The 23,743-nt window shown below is 46.7% G+C and overlaps 1 protein-coding gene and 1 long non-coding RNA gene across 11 annotated transcripts in view; one reads left to right on the forward strand and one right to left on the reverse strand.

Moving 5' to 3' along the window:
* The window catches only part of ZNF516 (zinc finger protein 516), a 124,327-nt gene that overhangs the window by 351 nt on the left and 100,233 nt on the right, over nucleotides 1-23,743 (forward strand). Inside the window, exon 1 of one of the 10 annotated variants that reach the window (XM_077877312.1) lies at nucleotides 80-215. The exons of 5 other annotated variants lie outside the window; for them this stretch is intronic. The gene's annotated coding sequence lies outside the window, so the exon portion shown is untranslated. Of the gene's footprint in view, nucleotides 1-79; nucleotides 216-3,326; nucleotides 3,446-4,153; nucleotides 4,174-4,199; nucleotides 4,345-23,743 lie in introns of those variants that run through there. 4 more of the 10 variants (XM_077877076.1, XM_077877037.1, XM_077877476.1 and 1 more) reach the window with 4 other exon arrangements.
* Nucleotides 1,825-3,128, reverse strand: LOC144301135 (uncharacterized). Its single transcript, XR_013367949.1, has 2 exons — nucleotides 2,477-3,128; nucleotides 1,825-2,255 (listed from the first exon to the last, which is right to left on the reverse strand). It is a non-coding gene; the product is annotated as an uncharacterized LOC144301135 (long non-coding RNA).

A 23,743-nucleotide genomic window follows, 5' to 3' on the forward strand; every position in this document is an offset into this window, starting at 1 on the left:
ATGCAACTTCGGGCGGCGAGGCGAGCGCCGGGAGGTGGTTTTTACCGCAGTGGAGGGGCGGGGTGGGGGCCGGGTGGGAGCGCGGAAGAGGCTCAGGCTTTGTACACTTCGTCAAAGGCGACGCGGGAGGAGGGGAGCTCGGATGCGCTCTCCATCCATTAGGAGACAAAGAGCAAATTGCCTTACTTTAAAGTAAAACGCTCCAGCTAATGAAGGTGGGTGATGGGGCTGCGGGCCCCGAGGAGCCGCTTCAATTATTAAGGGTTTGGCTGATGGGATCGATGCCCGTGGGCACGGAGCGCTGCTGCCCCGGGTACGTGTCGGCGTGTGTGTGTGTGTGTGTGGGGGGGGGGGTGTTGGGCCTCCCCCTCCCCTGGCCGCATGCCCATTAGCTGGGAGCGTCTAAGTGACCCTAACATTACAGAAGTGAGTGCGCCCGGGAGGGAAGTTAGGGCCGGGTGGGGGCAGGGGGCGATGGTCCCCTCTGTGACCGGGAGGGGTGGGGAGAGGGGTCGGGGTGGCAGGGACTCCTCGCAGACGCACCCAGCCTGGCGGGGGTCGGAGTGGGGGTGAGGGGGGGAGGGCTCCATCGCGGTACACACCCGGGTGTCTACGAGAAAGGAAGAATGCTGTGGGGCGTGTGTGATGGGGAGGGGGGGTTGGAAATGCGCCTGGTCTGCCATTTCCAGGGAGAACTAACAGACGGAATAGTTACCATCAGTATTTAGAATAAACCGCCTCGTCAAGTTTTAAAGAAACTTTGTATGAATAAGTTCGTTAAACGCCAGCCGAGTTGGGTATTTAAAACAGCGGTTTATGCAGGAGGTTGGTGTGCGGTGACAATCGGTGGTGGTGGGCAGGGAAGCCAGTGGAGGCTTGCCATTAGGGACCAGGGAGACCCAGCCTTTTACCCGAAAATGTGGGTCTGTAAGTCAGCCTCATTTATTATCCGCCTTAATAAGCTCCCCGCAGCAGACCGGGATCAGACCAGGAGCTTCAGGGGTTTATGTGTCTGCATCTTACTCATGCTGCTGGCTGACTGATAAAGAATTACTTGGTCTCCGGGTGTGCAAAGATCAACTTGCTCAGCCCTCTTTTTAAATATATTCATTCTGTGCCTCATTTAATCCAGATGCACAAAAAGCCATTTGCTGCTTCATTGTTGGTTTACATTTTTTGAAAAGGCGACTGGTGTAACCTGTGGAATTTGAAATGCAAATAGAAGCCTGTGGGAGTTGAGGCAGAACAAATCAGCATTTATAAAGTGAAAAAGATTTAATGTCTTTGAAATCATTGCAGAGGAAAAAAACTGGAGGGGGGGTGATTTTTCAGGGAGTGAATTGTGACGTCAGGTCTTTTTGGAAAAGATGTTATTTTTAAGGTCTGAATCCTGGGTATGTAAAGTGCTTACAGGAAAAACAGATTACAAGATTAACATCTGTTAACATGATCGTTTATCTCCAGCCAAAAATAGGTCAGTTCTTTCTTAAGGAAACACAATTGCTGGCGCATGCTTAAATAAAAAAATTAAAATCATGAGTTCATAAATGAGGACCAGCGTTTGTTATAATCTGATCCGTGAAAAACATTTTTTAATTTCGAGATCAATAAAGGTCAAAGTCTTTTTTGGGCGTTGAGAACAACTCTTCCCACTGCGTCCACCCCTCCGGATGACCCCCTCCTCCTCACCCCTCGCTCCCTCTCCGCCCCCACCAGGGATTGCTAATTTCCCTTTTCATCCATTGTGGAAGTACAAAATATATTTAAATGGATATTGTCTGACGCCCCCGTCGTTAAAGAAAGCAAACTCTCCGCGCAGATGGCTAACTTTCAGGGCTCTGCTGTTGTTTTACCATTAAATGAAACAGTAGGGAGGGAAGGAGGAAAAAAAAAAAAAAAAAAAAAAAAAAAAAAAAAGGAAACAGCCTCGCAAAGTCTCCCTGCCCCTGGGCGTGAGTGATGGCTCTGCCGGCCAATCCGCAGCGGCTTTCTCCATCCCGGAGGTAATTTGGAGCGTGAGTGTGCGCGCGCGCGTGCACGCGCCCATGTGTGTGCACACTGTTGAGTGCGACCAGCCCCGCGCATCCGCGGGGTTCCTGATGTGCACAGCTCTGCGCCCCAGACGCGGGCAAGCGGTTCCCTGCGTCTGGGCAGCTAGAGGGGTGCTCGGCAGTCCCCATGGAGATCCTGCCTCCCCCGAGTGTTCTCCTGCAAAGATTGGGCGCTTGGAGGTGCTTTCGGATTCAAGTCGAAACCTGCAGAAGGGGAAGAAAAGAGGAGTGATATGATTATGCTTCTCAGCGCCGGGGAATCGAAACGTGCAGTTCCCTCCGTGTCTTTCCCACGCGACAGGCGCGCCCTCTCGCGCGTGGGGTCCGGGTGGCGGGGAGCCCACCCGCCAGGCGCACAGCGTACAAAGAACGGGGACTGCTGAAATGGGCGTGAATTCCGCAGAAAAGTGAAGGACAGCACGAACCTTACAACTTCGTATTTTATTGTCTCGCCGAAAGTTCATACTTAGTCCATGGCAAATTCTAGAATGTGAGCCGCTCAGGGTCAGTGGAAGTTCTGGGCCGCCCGAGCCCGGAGTGCGGAGCGCCTGCCTGGTGTCCACCGCACAATGGGCGCATTCAGGGGCGGAGGCGCCACGGGCCGCCCCGCGGCTCGCCCCGGCCTCCTCCGGCCCCCGCTTCCCCGGGAATCCCGGTAGAGCTGTGTGGACGCGTGGGGACCGGACCTGGCCCCGGAGCATCTCCCTTGCGGTGTCGTAGATGCCGGGATGGATGCTGCCGCCGCCCCGGACGGGTTAAGAACCCACGTGGGACGGCCCCTTCCCCGCAGAACCCTCCGGGGAGACCCCTGGGAGGGACGCCGCGCCCCGCCCTAGTCCACGCGGCGTGTGTCCGGGCGCCCCGGGGTCACGCCGAGGGTCCGTGGGCGACCCCCCGTCGTACCCCTGCAAGAACCTCGCTCAGTCACGAAGTAGCGCCCGAACCCGGTCGTCCCGCTGCGGCCGTGTTCGGCCCCCAGCCCGGAGTTCGACCGGGTTCTGCGCCCCCCGCCCCCACCTCCGTGGACTCGCGGATTGAGGATGGGCAGCAGGGGGGTGTCGCGGCTTAAATCATTCCTATTTCTGTACCTCGGAGAGGGCGGCGCGGGGCCCCGGGCGCCGCGGGGGGCGGGGCGGGGGCGGGGGCGGGGGGATTTACCTGCCCGCCCCGGGGCGGGGGCGGGGCGGGGGCGGGGGCGGGGGCCGCGGGTTGCCGGGCTGCCGGGGGGCGGGCCGTGGGCGGGGCGGGCAGGGCCGGCGGTGGGGGAGGGCCCGGCCCGCCCCCCGCCCCCCGCCCCCGTCATGTGGAGCGGACGTCACTCGCCTGCACTGTAACCCAAGAAGTGAAAGAGACGGGGACCCACGGCCCAACTTCGCACCGTAACAAAGGCGGGGGTCGGTGCGGGCCGGGGGGACTGGCCGCGGAGGGGGCGGGCGGGGTGGGGGGGCCGGGCCGGGGCGGGGGTCTGCGCGGGGCGGGGGCGGGGGGGGGGGCCTGGCCCGGGCGGGGGTCTCGGCGGGGCGGGGGCGGGGAGGGGGCGCCTGGCCTGGGTGTGTGTGTGTGTGTGTGTGTGGGTCTGGGGGGTCTGGCCGGGGCGGGGGTCTCCGCGGGGCGGGGGGCGGGGGGCGGGGGCTCGGGCGCGGGCCGCGCTCCGGGGGCCGAGGCGCGGCGGCGGCCAGGTAATTGGTTTCTATTTTAAACTTCACTTTGTTCTGGCGGAGGTGGGGCGGTGGGAAAGGCGTGGCCCACGAGGACGATTACATAAGTATTCGCACCTGATCCGGCCCCGGCCGGGCCCCGCGCGGCGGCGGGTGGGTGGCGCTGGGCGCCCTCGGGCGGTCCCCGCGAGGGGCTGCCGCGCGTGGGTGTGGCGCCCTGCCTGCGTGGCCTCTTTCCGTGCCGGCGGCTAGCGGCCCGCGTGGACGCGGGGGCCGGTCCTGGGAGCCCAGAGGTGCCCGAGGGCGTGGGGCCCGGCCTGCCGGCGGGGTCCACCACGCAACAAAGGGCGGGGGCAGCGGGACCCAAGGCAAGCCACAAAAGGAACTTTAGACGGGGGTCTTAATTAAACACGCCTCGGAAACGCATTTGCCTCCTGAACCTGCCACGGAGCCTGCAGTCCTGGGTACAGACGGTTTAGAAACCGGTGGCCCTCCGTCCTGTGCCCGAGCGCTGAGATGCCTTGGGAGTACTAACCCGAGTGGAAGCGAGGCTGGATGTTCCCCCAGCAGGATCCTCTCCAGATTATTTTTTAAGCCTCCCTATTAATATGATTGGAGTATTTTGGTTTAGGAATGTAAGTGCTACTTTAAGGAGCCAGGCATGCCTGCTATTTGATAGGATACTTTCTGCTGCCGCGTAGAAAAGCTCACTTTATCATTTGTTTGTTCCTCCTTCAATTTCTCTTACATTCTTCGATTGTGGCGTCAAAATAGCTGTGCTATTTATGTTGACACAGACCCGCTAGAATTAAATATACCGCATGCCTCTGCTGTGCATGATTGGGAGCTTGCTTCCCCCTCTTGGTGAAATTGGGGAGCCCTAGTGGAGCTCGCTGGCCTGCATCCTGGGTCTGAGAGCTGGTTATCCGAGCAGGACGTCTTTGGTTTCAGCGGGCTCCCAAGCCATCTTGGACGGGCCCAGCGAGCTGCAGCCCTGAGCAAGCCTCAAGGACTTTGCTCATGAAATGAGAATTTTCATGGGCTCAGACACAAGCGAATCAGTCTCGTATTTTTCTTAGTTCATTAGTAGGACCTTGTTTTCTTCAATTAGCTCATTTGAATATACTGAAACATGGAGGGCACATTAACATTCTAAAAAAAATAACAGTCCCAAGGGATGTGTAATAAAACTAACCCAGAGGAGTGGGAATGCCTCTCTAAAATGAAACAAAGCAGCAAAGCAGGGCATTTGGTAGGTACGGTATTCAGCAGTGGGGGGGTGGGGGGAGAGAAGCTTTGCTTATTTTTATTTCTGAAAGCTTTTGTTGGTCAGAATCGTCTTTCTAAACACCAAGACACACCAGATGAAGAACTTTTAACTTTGTTGTGTAACTGGTGTTAATCACCGGTGAGTATAGCTTACATGATTGGTGTTAATCCCATTGTCATTGGTAAACAACCTTTAAAGGTGACTGGCCAATTTAGAGATTAAAGTTTTCCTGGGACTTTGAAGTCCTACCTGTCTAACTTTGTAAAATGTTGTCCCAGAGACCCTCATGGAGGGAGGAGAGTAAGAGCCAGTCCATGGGAAAAGCCTATTGTTTCCATTTCTGTAGATCAAACGTCACCTTCATTTACTTTAGTTGCTTCTCTGTGGAGATATTTGAGTTTTATAGGTGACACATTCGATGTGGATGTTGTGCAGCGAAAGTCATGTGAAGAAGGAAAGAGACTTCTTTAGAGAATACTTTAGAATGAGGTATGCTCTCCCAGACGGTTTCAGTCTTACCAAATAGGGAAAAGTGGTAATGTGACCTAGGAAGTTGAATAGAGTTTTAGTCATGGGCTGTTCTTGAAAAACCAGCACTCAGTTTAATGGGTTGTTGTGGATTTTTATGTATTCGTTTTCCAGGGTAACTATTGGTCCTCTTTGTAATTTACCAGAAGGAATCTTTTAAACAGGCGTTATGTGGGAGTGGCTTTAAGTCTGGCTGGAGATGGTGTGTAGAGTTTCAAGTGCATTATACCTTAATGTCCTAGGAATGGGACACTGGGGTAGAGTACTGCTTTCCTTGAGCTCGAAGGAGCTTTGTCCAAATGCCTGCGTTTTCTTTTTATAATCTGTGTGTTTTCAGTGTTCAACACATGACATTATTTTATTCCTTTTTCAACCTTGGAGAAGAGGGCAAGTGTTAATTATATCATTAAAAGTGGTGTTTTGCTTGCAACCAGATTTCTAACTGAATAAAGCATCTGTATGAAAGGTGAAGGAAACCGAACTTTTTCTTTGGTGTTTGAAGGCCAGATTTAGCTGGAGACATCCAGACTTTCTCAAGGGCATGGACTGAGGCTGAAGTAAGAGAAATAATGTAAGAAAGCAAAAGAAAGTTACATTCATTTGATTACATATCTGCATTATAAATATTTGAATATAGACGTAACATTCCTCCCTCAAAAGCAGACATCTCACTTGCTGTAAATGTTTATGTGTTTTAGAGCTTGGATGGAGCTCTTCTGACAAGATCAAGTAGTTCTTTCAGAAATGCATCTCTTTGCTGCCCTACCCCCTCCCCCTCAAAAGTTCTAGAGGCTGTGGGAAAAGTTTAATTAGCTCTTCTCTTAGTGGCTGTGGTCCAGAGAAAGCTAGGGGTGTGTGCCACCCTCGCTGAGCTGAGTGCTCGACCCCCCAGTGGACTGTTTTGTACTTGAACTGACTGCTGAACTGGCACCTGGGACTTAGACCTTCTGTGGGTTGCTTACCACTTGGCACCTTTGACCCTTGCTTCCCGAGTCACTGATGTCCAAACGTGCAGGGTGATTGTGTTACTGTCTTTGGCTCCCAGACCGTGACTCTCTGCATGGGGAACTATGTGCCTTTTGGGTTTGTGTTTTCAGCTGAAGTGCACAGTTGGGATGTGGGTGGTTCTCAGGTCTGATCAGGTGGTGGTTGGACGGCATCTCCACGTGTGTTACAGGGATCGATAGCAGGGTGGAGCGTCTACAAAGGTGTGGGTGTAAAGCAGGTGTCAGTGTAGACCACCGATAGGCATCCATGGGCTGCCATTCAGTTTGCCCAGGAGTTTGGATACTAGCGATTATTCAGCTCTTGCTCTGTGTTTGGCTTGGCTCTAACTGGTGGTAGGGGCCAACCGGTGTGACTGTGACCCTCTTCTTCCTCCTATCCTAGCCTCCCTCTGGGGCTGTCACCACCAACCTTTCTACCCGATGGACAACAGCCAACAGTGTATTGGCAGCGGCCTGTTATGGGTCTGAGTGTGTCTCAGGGCCACGAGGGTGACAACATTTTTCTGATTCAAGCTTTGTTCTCACTTCTCACTGGTCCCTAGAAACAAGTGAGTTTGGGGTGGTGGCGGTGGGGGGACCTTCCCTTGCCTTTCTCACTAGAGCAGAGAGAGTGAGCTATGAGCAAGGGGGGTAGGGGTGATACCCTCTTTATCATCGGACTCTAGCTGGGACTATCTTAGAGTTTTCAGGAATATTGGTGACGTGTCACAAACCCATTTTAAGAAAGGACTCACATCAAATGTTTATTTATAGAAAATTTATTAATAAGATTAACCATATGAGAAGAATAAAGAAAAACTTTCACCATGGATTTAAAATGTCTCCTCTAGTTCTTTAAAATGCATGTTTATTTTAAAGCTAATTTTCTTTGACAGGGGACTATTTTAGGGGTATGACTTTAATAGCTACGGGAGAGTGCGTATACAGGCCCTATGAATGCATGGCTTGTATTTAAAATGTGTACCCCCCACTAAGGTATATCAAGTATATTTTAGATGGACTGGTAAAAATTAGCAGTTGCAACTGTCTGTTTTGTGTATTTCTTATCCCTTGCATCTGGCTACGTGTGATTTGAACAGCTGAAGCTTTTCTTTCCAAAGCTGGAACTGGCTGTCATATTTATGTCCAGAATGAGATGTTTTCCAGTGGCATACATTCGAATTGTAAAGAAGTGTAATTTTGTGGCTCTCAACATTCCTTAAAAGTAGTTTTCCAAGAAGATCTGGCATTTATTCTTCAATTCCACTGGTACTGAAAAATCACAAAGCAGGAGTAATTAGAAATGCAACTACTCTGAGAACGTAAACATGTAAATATATGTAAAGTAAGGAATAAAATCCCACACAGGAGAGTAAAAAAAATAAATCCTTTAGAAACTCTATTGGGTTTAGATACATTTTACTGTTTATTTCAAATATGAGTTCATTCTGGTAGATTTTTTTCTTTGTGTGTGTGTGTGTGTATTTGGTCAAGAATTTAATCAAGTTGTTTAATCGAAATTTCAGGCGTAGGTATTCTATGTGATTATGAATTTCAGACAGTTCCTCAGTGGAGTGCTGAACACAGGTTAGATTTTTAATATATTTTATTTTAAGACAAAATTAATCTGGCGTGTTATTCCTCCAGAAGCAGGTAGGCTGGTCTCTGGTGGATCTGGCACCCCGGGGAGTTGCTGATGTCAGCTCAGACTTTGGATACAGCTGTCCTGTTATTTTCTTGCTCATTTAGGGGATGGTGAGCTTAGGCTAACATGTGGTGTTAGCTTTTAGGACGTAGTTAAAGAGAGACTATGAAAAATTGAGGTTCTCTGTTAAAATTCTATAGTTTTTCCCAACGGCTAAGAATTAAAGTAGGATTTTCAGCATTATTTAGGAACACTTGGAAACCCCTGTCTTCAGCTTTTCCTGTATTAAAGATAAAGGATATTTGTTTAGGAATTTTTTTCTTTGTTTCAGGAAAGGGCAACATGTGTCTGTCTTTGCCATATGGCACTATTTAACCTATATTACTTGAGCTGACTTGGCACGGTGTTAGGCATTGATTGATTTCAGCATTCGAGAACGTTCTTTGAAATTTGGTACAGTGAAGGCTGCATCCAGAGTGGTGCAGAGAGACTGCTCGTGGCTTAAGCAGCTTCCTGTTCGATTGATGAGTAGGGGTAGTGAGCAAGTGTCACTTGTTTCTTTCTGAAATCGTTTTTGTGGGAAATAGTTTGATGTTAAATGTTGACTGTGTTAATTCAGGGAAATCCAGAGCCCAGGGGGAGTAGTTAAAACTTCTGTGGGTTGCAAAAGGTCTGCTACTCCCTGTTTAGTTCCTGATTATTTCAGTGATTTTAAGCTAGACCTAAAAAATGTCCCCCCCCCTTTTTTTTTTTTTTTTTTTTTTTTTTTTTTAGTGGATGGTCTAATCAATGAACAGATGGACAATCTGGTTTCACAGTTTAAACTTTTGTGGTGCTATTCTGGAATTATCCAGAGGCAGAGCAGGATGCTTTCACTTAGTGATTTGTTTTGTTTACAGATACTGCTTTTGAATTTTTGGAGAGTCTTGTGTTTAATTCACCAGAGTGGCTGCTAAGGCGACATCCCGGGAATTTATGAAGAGGGAACAGCATGGAAGATTATGCTTCCATTGTTAACATCCTGTACGGCTGTGGCCTTGCCACCAGAGCTCACGCGTCTTTCGGTGCCCTTCTCGTTCAATCTGTCTCATTAGCTTTAATCAGACTGTTTTTCCTGTTTTAAGGGAAGAAGTAAACACATTTATACTCATTCGTGTGTGTGTGTGTGTGTGTGTGTGTGCCTTCAGAGCAGGGCATCTGTGGACAGGAAGGTGGGCCTGGGTGTCGCTTCATAGCATGTCAGCGGCGTGCACGAACGCTGCTTTTGGTGATGCATAATTTATATTGACATTATCAGTGACATGGAGAGAACATTTTTATGCCAGTTTGAGAAAATATCATCATTCACATTTGATAATCATATTCCCACCAGATTGAGATTCATCACACCAAAGCTTTTCATGTCTTTAGCGTGACCATTAGCATAATGACGATAATTTGTCCCTTTGAGTAACACCATGCGTAATTTACATTAGTGTTATTGTGATGAGTACAGCGCAGCCCAGGTGTTCGAGGGGTGTCCTTATTCCAAAAATGGCTTTTTACTTTTTAAAGTAAGAGGCGAGGAAGATGATCTTATTCCTAGAGCCAACTTAAAAAACATGACTGGTGGTAAATAAGTGAATTCCTCATGTAAAAGTACTTGCCATAGCAACGTAAACTTGGGGACTGTAGAGTCATGGGATTAGTGGTTTAGTGGCAGGATTAAAATTGGCCTCAGTAAATTACCCTGGTGACAGAAAAGCAGAATCTGTTAATGGTTTCACAGAAAGATTGGCTTCTCAGTTGTGTTCTAGATTGATGACAGATCACATGGGCTGCTTGGATTCTGAACTTTAGGAGGGAAGGTTAATTTTTATAATAGCTGCGCATATTTAAGTATCTGTAGGAATTGATTAAAAACGGAAGTGACTGCAGTTAGGATTTGGGATTCTGTTTGCCCACGGGAGATGATTTACAGTCCGTCCGTGTGTGGTGTTTGGCTGCAAACGGTAGAGGGGCAGTTGTCAGCGTGCATTTGAAGCAGTCATTACATGAGGTCTCCAACTGTCCGTGTGAGTAATAGACCATTTTGGAGAGTGTGTCAGCTCTTCTGAGCCACAAGGGCAGCTTTTAGAAGCGAGCAGGGCGGTGGTTTCCGAAGCTGGACCTTCCTGGCTGGGGCAGAGCCAGTGTGGCTTGTTACTCCAGGGTATGAGTTTCCTATCAGTGAAGAGCGTTAAATCAGTTTCATAGAATGACCGTGAAGGACAACATTTATTTTTGCGACAATTTGCCTTTCTTTGTAAATATATGTTATTTTTCTTTGAACTTGGTTTTAGAAGGTTCATGTTGAGGGTTCTCTTTGTGTTATAGCTGGTAGGAAACTTAGAGATGGTTTGGGGTGAATCCTGACGGTTTACAGGACCTGAAACACAGATGGATTTAGTGATTCAGCCAGGGCCACGGCTACAGAGCAGAGCTCAAACAGGTTTCTGGATTCTCAGTCTCGACACATGCCGGAGGCTACCCAGCGAGGGGAGGTGGGTGAAAGCCCACCGTCAAGGTGACTTTGTCGGCGGTTCATTTAGCACTGCAGAGTGTAGACCTGGCAAGTGACGGGGTGTTTAGGACTGTGGGTAGTATAATGCTCCACTTTAGTTTTACCTTCTGATGCTCAGCACGAGCTCCAGAGAGAAGAAAAAAATGTGGGCTAAATGTTTGCCTCTCTCAGTGGGGATATCGTGTTAGTGTGAGAACCGGACGGGTCATCCCATTCCAAGGTCCCTGCAGCATTGCGGAGCTCAGACAAGGAGGGAAGCCCAGATCACCAAACACCTAGCAGCTGTTTGCACAGATTTCCAGCTCAGCACGGGGCCAGGATATAGATTTTCTTGGGAAACCCAATGGTAGCACCAATAATAACATCCCTTTTTAATCAGATAGTAACCATAGAAAGTAAATGACTAGCACGAGATAGAAAACCCATAAAAGAAAAAAAAAGCCACCAAAAATTTCAGGGAAAGGGATCAGAGAAGATGAATGGTAATTGTGGCTTCTTGTGGGCATGTGGTCCTAAACGGCAGTGGACGATGGTGTGTAAGGGTGTTGATGGAGAATATGCTAGGTGCTCTGAGAGGTAGGACAGAGGAGGACCCAGACCCAGGAAGGGAGCTGTTGGCTGGAACAGGGTAGGGGGTGGTAGGCACCTTTCCTGCAGCGGCATCCTTGGTGCATGTGGACAGCATGGCAGCTGAGAGGAAGGAAGGTGGGCACAGGAGCGAGCCAAGCACAGGGACACATTCGTTCCCCTGTTCTTTCTCCCATGGCACTGAGGCGTGAGGCCACAGAGCAGCCCATTGCACTGGCTGGTTGCTGGAGGGACTCTGGCAGCCTGACCAGTATGTGAACAGGGCTCCAGCCCTCTGCCTGCCTTGGTTAAATTGGGAGCCGGGCCAGAACACAAAGAATTTTGCTTCATTATGCAAGAGCTGCTCAGAAAGCCTACCCCCTTTTGCATCCTCCAGGTGAGCAAAAAGGGCTGACATTCTAGGTTTTCACTTCAGAGGGAAAAAAAAAAATCAGTAAATTGAGACCTCAGTTTAGAATCTGTTTTTCCTTTTCTGAAGAAGATAATACTGAGTACTTTTTCATTGGTTATCAAAAACTATATACATCCTAGGTAGTTTGCTGCCTTTCTAGAAATAAAAACAAAAACAAAAACAAAAAACTGTATTATGTCCAGCATAAACTCAGAATTGCATAGATTTGTTTGATCAGTGTTCTACCTTATCGACAATCCTCCATAAAGAGAATATAGGCTCATTTGAGTATCTGGTAATTGAAGTTTTGTTATTTGTATGTTAGTAGTAAGAGTTTGCTGGTTTGTACCCATCTCATTCCATAAATAGGATGAGGTGTACCTGAGGTCACACGTTAAATATATAGTGAAACATTAATAGAAATCAAGAACAAGGAAATGAAATAATAGACTGTGTGACAAGGAGAAAATAGGATTATATATCCAGATCACAGTGGTCATTTCCAGTGGGTATACTTCAACCAAAATTTAGAATTGGAGCTTTTTTGGTAGCTCTTTAAAACAAAGAGTGAAACATACCATTGATTTGTTGAATTGATGACAGGGGCAAAACTCACCAGTTCTGTGGAAGGAAAGCCTCTTTTAGTGTTGACACTAAAGGAAACTTTTTACATAGATTCTCATATTGGCTGTTTTTATACAGATAACTTTTTTTTTAAAGGTAGGCAGTGCCTTCATTGATATTCTTATGGCCAATGCATAGTGACTTTGGAAAGGTTATTCTCATAGTGACCATTTTACAAAGAACCAATGGCCTAATAACAAAGTCCAAAGCACCGAGAGCTGGGTTTTGAATCACCATGAGAATATATCCAAAAAAAAAAAAAAAAGGAAAAGAAGAAAATATGATCCAAGTTACTGAGCATTACAGTTTCCCATTATATTATAGAAGTTTAATTTTTATTACTAATGTCTTCTTAGAGACTTGAATCAAATTTGGTGAATGCCTAAATAGGCAGCCCCCAAATAAATAGCTCATAAGTGCTCTGTTAAGGCTCATTTCCTTTCTACAAACATTGATCACATGACCACGATGAGCAAGGTGGTGGCCCACGTTCCTTATGGGTATCATTTGGTATTTGTAGCAGGAGCTAAGGAGTCCTTTTGGCTCCCCGTTCCCCCAGGAGCATTCTGAGATCCACACAGATGACTTGGTCCAAGCCCATAGCTGGGCTATCATCTTGGTGTATCATCTTGAGTTTATGACTTTCCTCATGCTTGCTAAAGGGTATGTTATTTATTTGAGAGTTGATCTGAGCCATCTGGAGTTGTATCAGTGTGGAGATCACCTTATGGAGGACCCATCCCTCCACCCTCCAAGCTCCTTCACCTTCAGGATGGCAGGGCTTACCCAGGAACCCCTGGAGAGGAGCGGAGAGCCAGTGTGTAGGCCCCATGAGAGGGAACCAGCTGCCTGAGCCCTTGGGGACTCAGAACGTGGTGGACTCAATATGTGGTCCTATCTGCTCTGGACAAAGATTTTGAGTAATCTGTCAGGAAACAGAGATTTAGAGGGTGGTCAGAGGATTTGAAGCAGGGAAGCTCCTGCATCAGCCCCCAGTGGTTCCAGTCAGTCTTTGCCCATTCTCCAGGTAGACTGAGGAAGGCGAGGTGCTGCCAAAGACCACCTGTGGGGACTTGAGCTTTGGAAACTAGGGGTCTGTATTTAGAAGACTCCAGGGCAGGGGGGTTGGTGGGCTTTTTCGGTAAAGGGCCAGATATTAAATATTTTGGGCTTTGTAGGCCAGCCCTTCTGTGTTGCAGCTGCTGTGCCTTGGAGCGCAGAAGCAGCCATAGACGGCAAGTCAGCAAATAAAGAAGCTTTATTTATGGACACTGAAACTTGAAATTCATATGATTTTATGTGTCACAAAATGTTATTCTTCTTTTGGTTTTTTCCCAACCACTTAAGAATGTAAAACACATTCTTAGCTCAGAAGCCGGACAAAACAGGTGGTGGGCAGGACAGGACTTGGCCTAGAGGCCGCAGTGTGCTGACATGGCCAGGACGGTGCTGCCTCATAGAATTCTGATGCATCTGTCATTTTAGAGTTTCTCGTAACCACATGGAAAAGGTTAGAGAAACAGATAAATAATGTTAATACGTCTTACACAACCCAAGAGAGGCAAAATGTTAGTTGAATATTTAAATGACATAAAAATTATTACTGAGATTTTTTTTTTGTTCTGTTTTTACACTAAGTCTTCGAAATCTGGCATGTACTTAACACTTAGGGCTTATCCCAATTTGGACTAGCCCCATTTGGCTGCTGTATAGGATGGTGCAGCTGTAGGGGGTGAGATGACACGCCCCGCCCTCCGCCACGGCCAGTCACTGAGGTGAGTCAGAGATCTTCACTCTGAAAGCTCAGCTGTTTTTCCACAAGGACACATCGCGGGGAGATGCTTTGGGAATGTCTGTTGAATCCTAGCAGTTTAATTAAAAGGAAGAAAGCTTGTTTGTCATCCCTCTCAAGACCTGTGCCAGGAGCTGGCAGTGGCGGGGTGCTGGGGGGCCGGGAGGCTGGGGGGGCCAAGTGGCCGGGGCCTGACCCTCGGAGCGTCCCTGTGTCTTTCCCTGGCGTCTGCCCAGGTGGGCTTCTGGGAGGACGACCTCCTATGTGGCTTGTCTCCCTGCTCCTGTGGCCAGGCCCCTGGCTGGGACCCAGCATGTCAAGGGGCAGGTCAGTCCTGGACCTGCCCCTGAGCAGCAGGGACCATAGACTGGGGCCCCGTGGTCTCCAGCCCAGCATCCATGGTGACTTGGGGCTGGTGTGCCCTCACTTCTTCATCTGGGGGGTGGGACGGGATGGTGGCCTTTTCCTGAGGGCCGGCGAGGGAGGGCGTGTGGTGCTTGGCAGGTGTGACAGAAAGGGAGCTGGCTCCCCGTGCATCGAACTAGTTACAGGGTCGGCTGACTAGCAGGTGAAGCCTGCCGGCCCTGAGACTGGCAGCAAATGGAAGGAGAATCGGATGCTAGGAGTTCATTTTCTGTCTCATCTTGTGATAATTTTATATCCAGCATATAAACCCCATGAGTGACTGGGTTATTCTTCCTTTTTGTACATTAAAAAATATCTTTTTTTTTTTTTTTAAGAAAAGAGGTAAGAATTGTTTTATTCAGTTAGGTAGATAGTGTTTATATTGCCTAGTAAGACTTAAACCTGTTTTATTAGAATCTGAGTTTTGCTAACCACACGGGATGAAATGCAGATGGACAAAACGTGGGGTGGATTCACTGCTAGGGCTCAGGGTATATCTGGAGTGGAAACCCGGGCAGAGCTGATTCATTGTTTTGTGGGATTTTTTTGGGGCATCACCGTAGCCGTGGCTTAGTGACGAAATGCTCTTTCTGTTGAGGGCCAGAATGGTGCACTAAGATGCTGGTTCTGCATACCGTCCCCTGTTGTTGGAGGAGGAGCTCATGGCCCCCCCCCCCCTCATGGAAGAGCTCACGGGTTTCCCCAGGGTCCCCCCTCCTCCAGTTGGAGTAGGGGTCACTCTACGTGCTGCCTTGAGAAAATGCTGATGCTGTGCTTTTCTCGTATTAGGAGACCTCTTGGAAAGGCTACACTCTTTCTTCAGAATGGATCTGGAACAAGTATATGTGATTAGTCCTTTTTTCAGTAGGTCATTTCAATATAATAATGTTAGTAATCATGCAAATGCATATTTCCCATTCCCCCAAATGGGTAGCCAGAATGGTTCAGAAAAGCTGTTTTTCAGAAGGAAGAGCAAAGTCCTTCACTCAGAAGCGAAAGCGAAGTAATCTCCTTTAAGAGGATGCTTCTTTTTAAGGGGGTAAGGGGAAGACATCCCTCATTCCAGCAGTGTGTGGTGAGTATGATGGGTGCTTCCCAGGTGCCAGCAGGAGCTCTGTGAGTGCAGAGAGGGCTGTGAGGTCCCAGCCCCCAGGGACTTCAGAGCAGGCCATTCTGTGAGGGTTGGCGGGTGTTTTTTTTTGGGCGGGGGGCAGCAGGGGCACAGGTAGAGGCTGGCAGGTGTAAAGGTGCAGGGGGAGCCCACTGTGTTGGTGAACTGGCGATGGGCCGCACACAGACACAGAACCCGGCCTTGTTTTCAGGAGGCAGGACTAGGCTGCAGTTGATCCCAGGTGTCCTAACACGGCTGTTCCTTTGCTTATTCAGTTTTGTCACATTTTCAAGGTGAGGCACAGTTAAATTGCTTCGTCATTGTGGGGCTGGGCCTGTTTTTTTGTGGCTTCCCTATTATCCCCGCCTGTAAATCCAGACATTCAGGTCAGCAAGTTTATTATTTTGACTGAGGGTCAAGTTCCATTTCTTGTCCTATCAATCACAGAAGTGCTTCTTTTGAGAGTTAAATGCTGTTGAGACACACTGGGGTTCTATTTACTGTCTCGTGTGTGAGTAGCAGTATCAGTGTTAAGAAAACTCAATACTTAAAAAAAAAAAAAATTAAGATCGACTAGCATTCAGGTGGAATAACACAGCCCGAGTCTGCTTTGTTCCGCTGTGATAAAAAGTGCTATTTATCTGTTTCTGTTTCAGCATAAGGGTGCTTTGGGCGGGCGCACCTTCAGGTGAAGGGGCATTTCTGCCTAACAGAGAAACGTTAGCCTTCACTGTTAGGATTGCCAGGTGCTGGTGTGCTGACCTAAAATTCTTGGAGATCTTTTGCAAATCCGCATGCATCTCATTGAGTTAGATTTCATCAGTGGGCCCTTATCTCGAAAATGATTAAAGCCTCCATAGCTGGTCACCCGCTCTTGGCTGTGCCTCTGGGGTCTCAGGAGCTTAGACCGTTTCTACCCAGGCCTGTGAACCAAGATCTGCTGGTTGATGGGACTTCAGTATCACGATAAAGCCTTCTGATTAAAATACCCTTTCTTGGCTAGATTTGGGGGTTAGTGGAGAACAGAAACAGAACTGCAGGCTTACGTTGAATCTCGAGGGCATAGTTTCTTTTATATTTATGTGAAAGTCAGTTTGTTTAATTCGCTTTAAAGTCTGAGATTGGACTAAGAATATGGACGAGATCCTACATTTCAGGTGTCAGGAATGGTGGCGGCTGGAAGCAGGCATGCTTCCTTTCCCAGAACCCTGCAGTGTTGATTTTGTTTCTTCCGCAGAAGTCCCCTTGTTGGCAGTGCCTTGATCTAAATGTCATTATTCCAGGGAATTAATATGAAGCTACATGTGTTAATTATTTAATTACACAGAATTAAATTTTGACAACTGGTACCCAGTATCTTACACTGTCTCTTTGTCTCGCGTTAGGGGAGGAAGGGAGACATGAGCACTTTGCTTTTAAGATAGATACAGAGATTTGAAAAAATAAGTTACTCAGAAGTCCACAAAGTGGTAGAAAGAGGCATACTTTTGCGTTAGTACCGTGGAGGGGGCGTGGGGTGGGTGGTGTGCGATTCACAGCAGGTAACACATTACTTGATTTCCCAGCAACGTATTTGAGCAATTTAGTTAGAGCCAAATATGTAGGGTAGTGTTCTCCTTGCCCAAATTAAACTGTGTCTTTGAGGATAATTATACAAAATGCCTAGTTTGGAGACTATGAAGTTTTCATCATTTTTGCCTAGAGGATATTTACAACTTAAAGAGGAAATTGCATTTTGAGAAAAAAAGAACATGTTAGACATTTCACAATGCAGATACCATTTTACTGTATGCCTGTTACTATTTGTTGAGCGCCTTCTGTATGTCCATCGCTGTCTTTGGTGTTGAAATACGTAAGCTTAATAAACGTATTAAGATTTTTAATGTATAAACTTTAATTCAGAACATTACAATGGGGCCACATGTGAGTTTTTCTGCAACTCATTTTTTTTTAAGATTTATTTATTTATTTTAGAGAGAGTGTGTGCACAAGTGTGCCCATGAGCAGAGGGGGAGAGAGAGAGAATCCTCAAGCGTATTCTCTGCTGAGCACAGAGCCCGACCTGGGGCTCCATCCCAAGACCCTGAGATTATGACCTGAGCTGAAATCAAAAGAGTATGGTATTTAACCAACTGACCACCCCCCCCTCCAGCACCTCTGCAACTCATTTTTTAAATATATACAATTATAATAATAATTGTTCTCTTCAAGAGGTGTGTAGAGTGCAGCTTTTTGCACACATTGCACTGATTTCCAAATGCCCAATGCTCAGTGTGGCCCAGCTCTCCCCCATCTGAGCAACCAGTAGAGGCAGCCAGCACCCACCCTCCAGCGGGACGTCTGCCCCTCCTCTCTCCTCTGCCCTGTGTTTGCGCTGCTCCCCTTCCTTCATAGGATGCAGCAAACCTCTCTGATAGGTCTTTGTGCTTGTGGGAGTATTTTTTTAGGATGAGTTCCCTGGAGTGGAATTTTGGTCAAGAAGGAACCTTTCATTTTACTTATTTATTTTAAGTAAGGTCTATGCGATTAAGGAAGGCATGTGACATGATGAGCACCGGGTGTTGTACTATATGTTGGCAAATTGAATTTAAATATTAAAAAAAATAGGATAAATAAGGTCTCTGCCCAACGTGGGGCTTGAACTCATGACCCCAGGATCAAGGGTTGCATGTTCTACTGAATGAGCCCAGCAGGTGCCCCAAGAAGGGGCATTTTAATTGTTGAGGTATTGTCAGATATCTCAACAAAGATACTGATATGCTATGTTACATCCAGGGGAGTGATGGCTTTCTCTCTGTCGGCACTCCGTGTCATCCTTTAGGTCTTGGCCTTGTTGATCAGGTAAATATCTCGTTGTGTTAAAAATTTAAATATGTTGAGCATTTCCTTAATATTTCTAGATCATTTGGTTTCTGGTATGAATCGCCTGCTTATTTTCTTGGTCAGTTTTCCACCCAGTTATCCAGACTTTGTTGTTTTCTTAGGACAGTGGTCCTTGTGCTTTGTGCTCCAAGTGTCTGTTTATCTCTTTCATCTCTTACACTCTGAAAATTCCTTCTGCTGCAGCAGCATCAAAATAACCTGTGTCTTCCATGTTTCTCAAAAGATGTGTGAATTTGACCAGTTTCTTTCGCATGTGAGTCCTAGAGGAATCTAACATCTTTTGATTTCTTACATGATTGTTGGTCTGGTTACTTTTTCTGTCGATTGCTGAGTAAATGTTGATCACTTATATTTTACTAAAAAATCAATCATTTCTTTCGTTCATCTCATCAATATCTTCACCCAGAGTTTTGAAAACATTGTATTATTTCAGTTTTATTCTTTTGTTGGTCATTACACCTAATACCCTCCCCTATCCTGACTTTTTAAAAGTATTCAAATTAGCGGCACCCGGGTGGCTCAGTGGTCAAGCATCTGCCTTCAGCGCAGGCATGACCCCTGGGTCCTGGGATCGAGTCCCGCATCGGACTCCCTGCAGGGAGCCTGCTTCTCCCTCTGCCTGTGTCTCTGCCTCTCTCTCTGTGTGTCTCTCATGAATAAATACATAAAATCTTTTTTTTTTTTTTTTAAAGGAAGTGTTTAAATTAGGCTGGCTAGTCCTTTAACTCCTTTGCTAGAGTTACCAAAGGGATAGTTACTGATTTATCAGTTTGACTGTTTTTTTTCTTATGTATTGCTACTTTTTATTTATTTATTTATTTATTTATTTATTTATTTTATTTTTATTTTTGGAGAGTGAACCATGTATTGCTACTTTTTAAAATTCAAATTTAAGACGTTTGTTTCGTTGTTACTTTTTGAATTGAGGGTTTCATTTATATGTCTTCCTTATTTTTTAATCTCTGTAGCTAAAGGTTTAGCTTTCTTTGTGTCCCAGTGGGTTTGGACCTGGGTTGGTTGCAGGAGAGGTTTTGGGTGTGAGCTCTGCCCTGGGAGTTGTCGCGGAGAATTTCAGATTTTCCAAGTGGCTGAAGTGTTGTTAGTTTTGGTCTTGCTCTTACTTGCTCCTGTTGGTGCCGTCGTACCGGGTCGTCGCAGGCTCCTGAGCAGCGGAGCCCGGAGGGGCCTTGTCCGTCTTGGCGGTGGGGTTGCTGCTCGTCTGGCACGCGTGGAGGAGGCTGAGCCTGTGGGTCCTGCATGCCTTCCCCTTTGCTGCAAGCAAGTCCTTTATTATTTTTCCTTTTTAATCTGTGTTTTGGAGAGTTTCGTCATTTCTCCCAGATCTATTTTCTCTTGTTGGTCTTTCCATATACTCACTGGGATTTATGTATTTTATTCTGTTATTCGACTTACAGCTTTAAGGACAACTATATTCTTGTGATTTTTTTTTTCCCCTTTAGTAGATGTGACTTCTGTGCAGTGAGTGCCTTTTTATACTGTGAATTAAACTTTTAATGGTATTTTCATTTTCACTGTTGCTCTTGTTTTTTTCTTTTTCTGGTGTATTTCGTCTCTGGGCCCAACTTTTGTGTGTTCCTTAGTTTTCGGTGTCTCTTGGAGAGAGCACATAGTTAGATTTTTGTTTTTCCCCAATCATGGAGTCTTCCTTAATAAATTTGTTCCGTTTATAATTTTATTGAAACAGATGTCCTCTTTCCTAAGTAAAAAAAAAAAAAATAGTCTTCTCTATGCTTTCTTCCTTTTTTCCTTTATTTTCTAAAAGTCTGTTGGTCTGTGGATTATATTTCTTCTTTAATTCTTGAAGTCAGAAGGAAGCCTGCAGAAAGTCTGATGTTTTTAGTTATGCTGGTAGTTATATTTATAACTTTTGCTTAAACCTGTGTTTCTCAATTTATCAAGTTCAGTAACCATATAATTTGACTTCCTCTTTGGGAAAGATGAAGAAATGGGCTACTTCGGTTACCTTCTGCTCTTTCTCCATCTCCTCCCCCTCCACACATCGCTCTTGCAATTCCTTTTCAGGGGATTGAGTCTACTGTTGTCAATTTATGATTTTTTACCTTACATTTTAGTTCAGGAAACATAAGAATTACGTGTTTATTTTCTGTGTAGATCAGTTATTTAGACTCGATTATATTTATGCTGCTGTGCTTACTGGATGTAGTGATAATGATCAGATGTCTTTCATTTTCATTTTTTCTGAGTTCTTTGAGTCATCCTTTATTAGGCGTTGTTACCTTTATAAGTAGATTGTAAAGGACGTGCTGGTGAGGACGCTAGATCCCTGCTTAGGGAGGGGTGCCAGAGCCTTGAGTGGGGTGTGTGTGTAAGCATATGTGATGCATGGCAGGTAGCCGGTGATGTTGGAGAGGTCATTGCAGGCAGAATCATGGCTCTGGATCATCGGGAGGACTTGGGGCTCCGTCCAAGAGGCTGTTGTCGCCAGCGGCAGGGTTTGTTCTGCATGACTCCTTGGTGGCCTGCTGCAGGGCGCTCCCCAGTGGGAAGGTGAAGAAGGGGTGTGTTCTGGGCAGATGATCCAAGGAAGATGGTGCTTGGGGCTAGTCTAGAGCCCGTGAGGCCAGGGAAGGGGAGCCGGGAGTGAGTGGTTCCCATTGGAAGGTGAAGTCCTGGTGAGCTGGCAATGTACCTGCTATCGTGAGGGCGGGGGAGGCCCAGTGGACCCCAGTGGACCCCAGGTGCCAGCGGCGCCTGGCGTGCGCCCCCACGGAACCAGCTGTCCAGCTGGAAGAGCCTTACACCCTGCGGGTTACCAGCTCTCACTCTCCTGTGGGAATAGGAGGAGCCACAGATTCAGATGACAAGGCCAAGGCCACACATCCATCTGGGATGTGGGCGTAAGGCCCGGGGAGAGCTCCCGCTGTGGGGTCGCCTCTGTCTCTTGCCAGGTGCCAGACGTGGCCAGAGACGCACAGCTCAGCCCTGCCGTGTGTCCCGATGGTGGCAGAGGATGCCTTCCTTGCGAGTTCTCAGGGTAGAGGGTTTGGTGACCGTAATAGTATCTGGGCTGATGATACGTCATGTGTTCTGCTAAATTTTTCTTTAGTAAGAGTTTTTTTTTTTTCTTTTTTTTTTTAAGATTTTATTTATTCTTGAGAGAGACCAGGAGAGAGGCAGAGACTTAGGCAGTGAGAGAAGCAGGCTCCCTGTGGGCAGCCCGAAGCGGGACTGGATCCCAGGACAACAGGATCACAACCTGAGCCAAAGGCAGATGCTCACCCACTGAGCCACCCAGGTGCCCCTTTAATAAGAGTTTTTAATAGTATCTTTTTCCTGTTTCTTATTTCTTTTGGCCAATAGATTGATGAGGAATAATGTAAATCATCATCTTTGATGTGGGTAGGATGCAGCTTCAGAAATGTGTCTTTTAATCAGTCAGCTTACAAAAATACTTTTAAAGAAGAACACTGCTCAGAAAAGTAAGGGAAATAGAAGGAATTTCTGAAATCAGGTTTATTGAGCTTTGTGGAAACATTTTCCAGGGCAGGATGGGCCTCACAGTACATAAGGTTTATCGAAAATCATAGGTAAGACCTTCTTAATGTGAATTAAGTCAGAACTTGAGCACTTTTGGCCAAGGCTGCCTGTGAAATATTTGTAACAAAAAATGAAATGGATTAAAATTCTCAGAATAAACCAGAGAGCACAGAATAGGATTCGTATGGAATTTCCAGGCAGGAAGAAGTGGGACATTCCAAAGCTGATTTTTCCTCAGATCCAGAAGCCACAGTGTCAGTTAAATAAATGCTGGATCTAAAGTAATTTGAACTTGGGGTTTCTCAAGCAGCGAGTGCAGAGAGTGGCTGTGGGAAGGCGTGTCGACGTGGGATGGAGATGCACCCTCTGTGGAACTCTTCTTCATGTTCTTTATGTATATGACTTACAGTTTGTGTCCTGAAACTTTCGACATGTTCCTGAGCTCAGTGAAAAGTTGAGGGAGGGAAAAAAAAATGCTTTTTTAAAGTTTGTTGGCACAGAGAAGTCCCAGCAGAGCATGCAAAGTGCAGCAGGGTGATCCTCAGACAGACCGTTCCAAATCTGGCGCGTGAAAATTGGCGGCCTTGTCTAGGGAGGAAAAAAAAACAAAACCCAACACTTTTTTAAACAGTTTGTGGATTCTGGTGATGAACTCGGACATCTACAAATCTCATCATCATTTGGGACAGTGCTGTTTCAAGATTAGCATGTTGTCCATAAGTGGGACAATAGTTTAGATGCCTAAAAATGGCATTTATATTTTGTGTTATGATTTTTTTTCTGGGAATAGAATATGAAGGCATTTTAAGTGACTTCGAGCATTTATAATCTCTACTTTTTAATTTAGCATTTTGTATTGTGGCAAAGTAGATGTAATGTAAAAATTGGCATTTCATGATTACTGAGTATACAATTCAGTGCCCACATTGGTTTTTTATAATTAATGAATATCAGTTGAAAGGAACCTAAGTCGACCATGTCTGGTTTTCTGAGGACAGCGGGACTTAACCTGTCAGACTCCAGAGCTTTCTAGGATAAAAATAGGAACTGAAGTTTCTGTGTCATCCCAACATTAAATTATGTTTTTAAAAATATTAAAGTTTCTGGTCAGAGGACTCCCATCACCACCATTCCTTTTATCTAAAGAGTGAATGTCTTCCCTTGGCTCAACCCAGTAATTTTATTTAATTTCTTGTTACACTGAAAGAAAACACTTTTACCCTAAATGCAGTAGTGGAAAGTATTACTAGGTCTTTGGTTATTTCAATGTAGAAGGGAAAATATGTAACTAAAATCATGAGTACTTTCTTGTAACTGTCCCCCGGGTACAATACATACATTCATAGATCTTTGCTGAAACTTATTTTTAAAGAGCCCTCTAAATATAAAGGTATGATGAGGGTCGCTTTTTTGGTAATATAAAAAAAACAGGACAGCAAATCCCTCATAATAATAAGTTTGGGTGTAATTTTGGGCTGGTGACCTCACTGCTCTGCACGCTTTGCTCATTTTATGTTGTGCTGGGAGGAGGCTTTCCCCCAGTTGGGGCCACTGAGGCGCTGCCCATTCTGAGCACAGAGCTGAACGTGGGAGTGTTGGAGGGGGGACCTGCAGCGCCTTTCCTCACGTCCTGGGCAGTGGGGGGTCCTGGTGGGGACCTCGGGCCTGTTATGGCTGCAGAGGCCCCGATCGTGTGGCGGGGCGCTTGACACAGTCCGGACGCCCAGGGCTGCCCTGTGAGGACTCGTCC

This window comes from Canis aureus, chromosome 1 (assembly GCF_053574225.1).
Source record: "Canis aureus isolate CA01 chromosome 1, VMU_Caureus_v.1.0, whole genome shotgun sequence".
Taxonomy (NCBI): domain Eukaryota; kingdom Metazoa; phylum Chordata; class Mammalia; order Carnivora; family Canidae; genus Canis; species Canis aureus.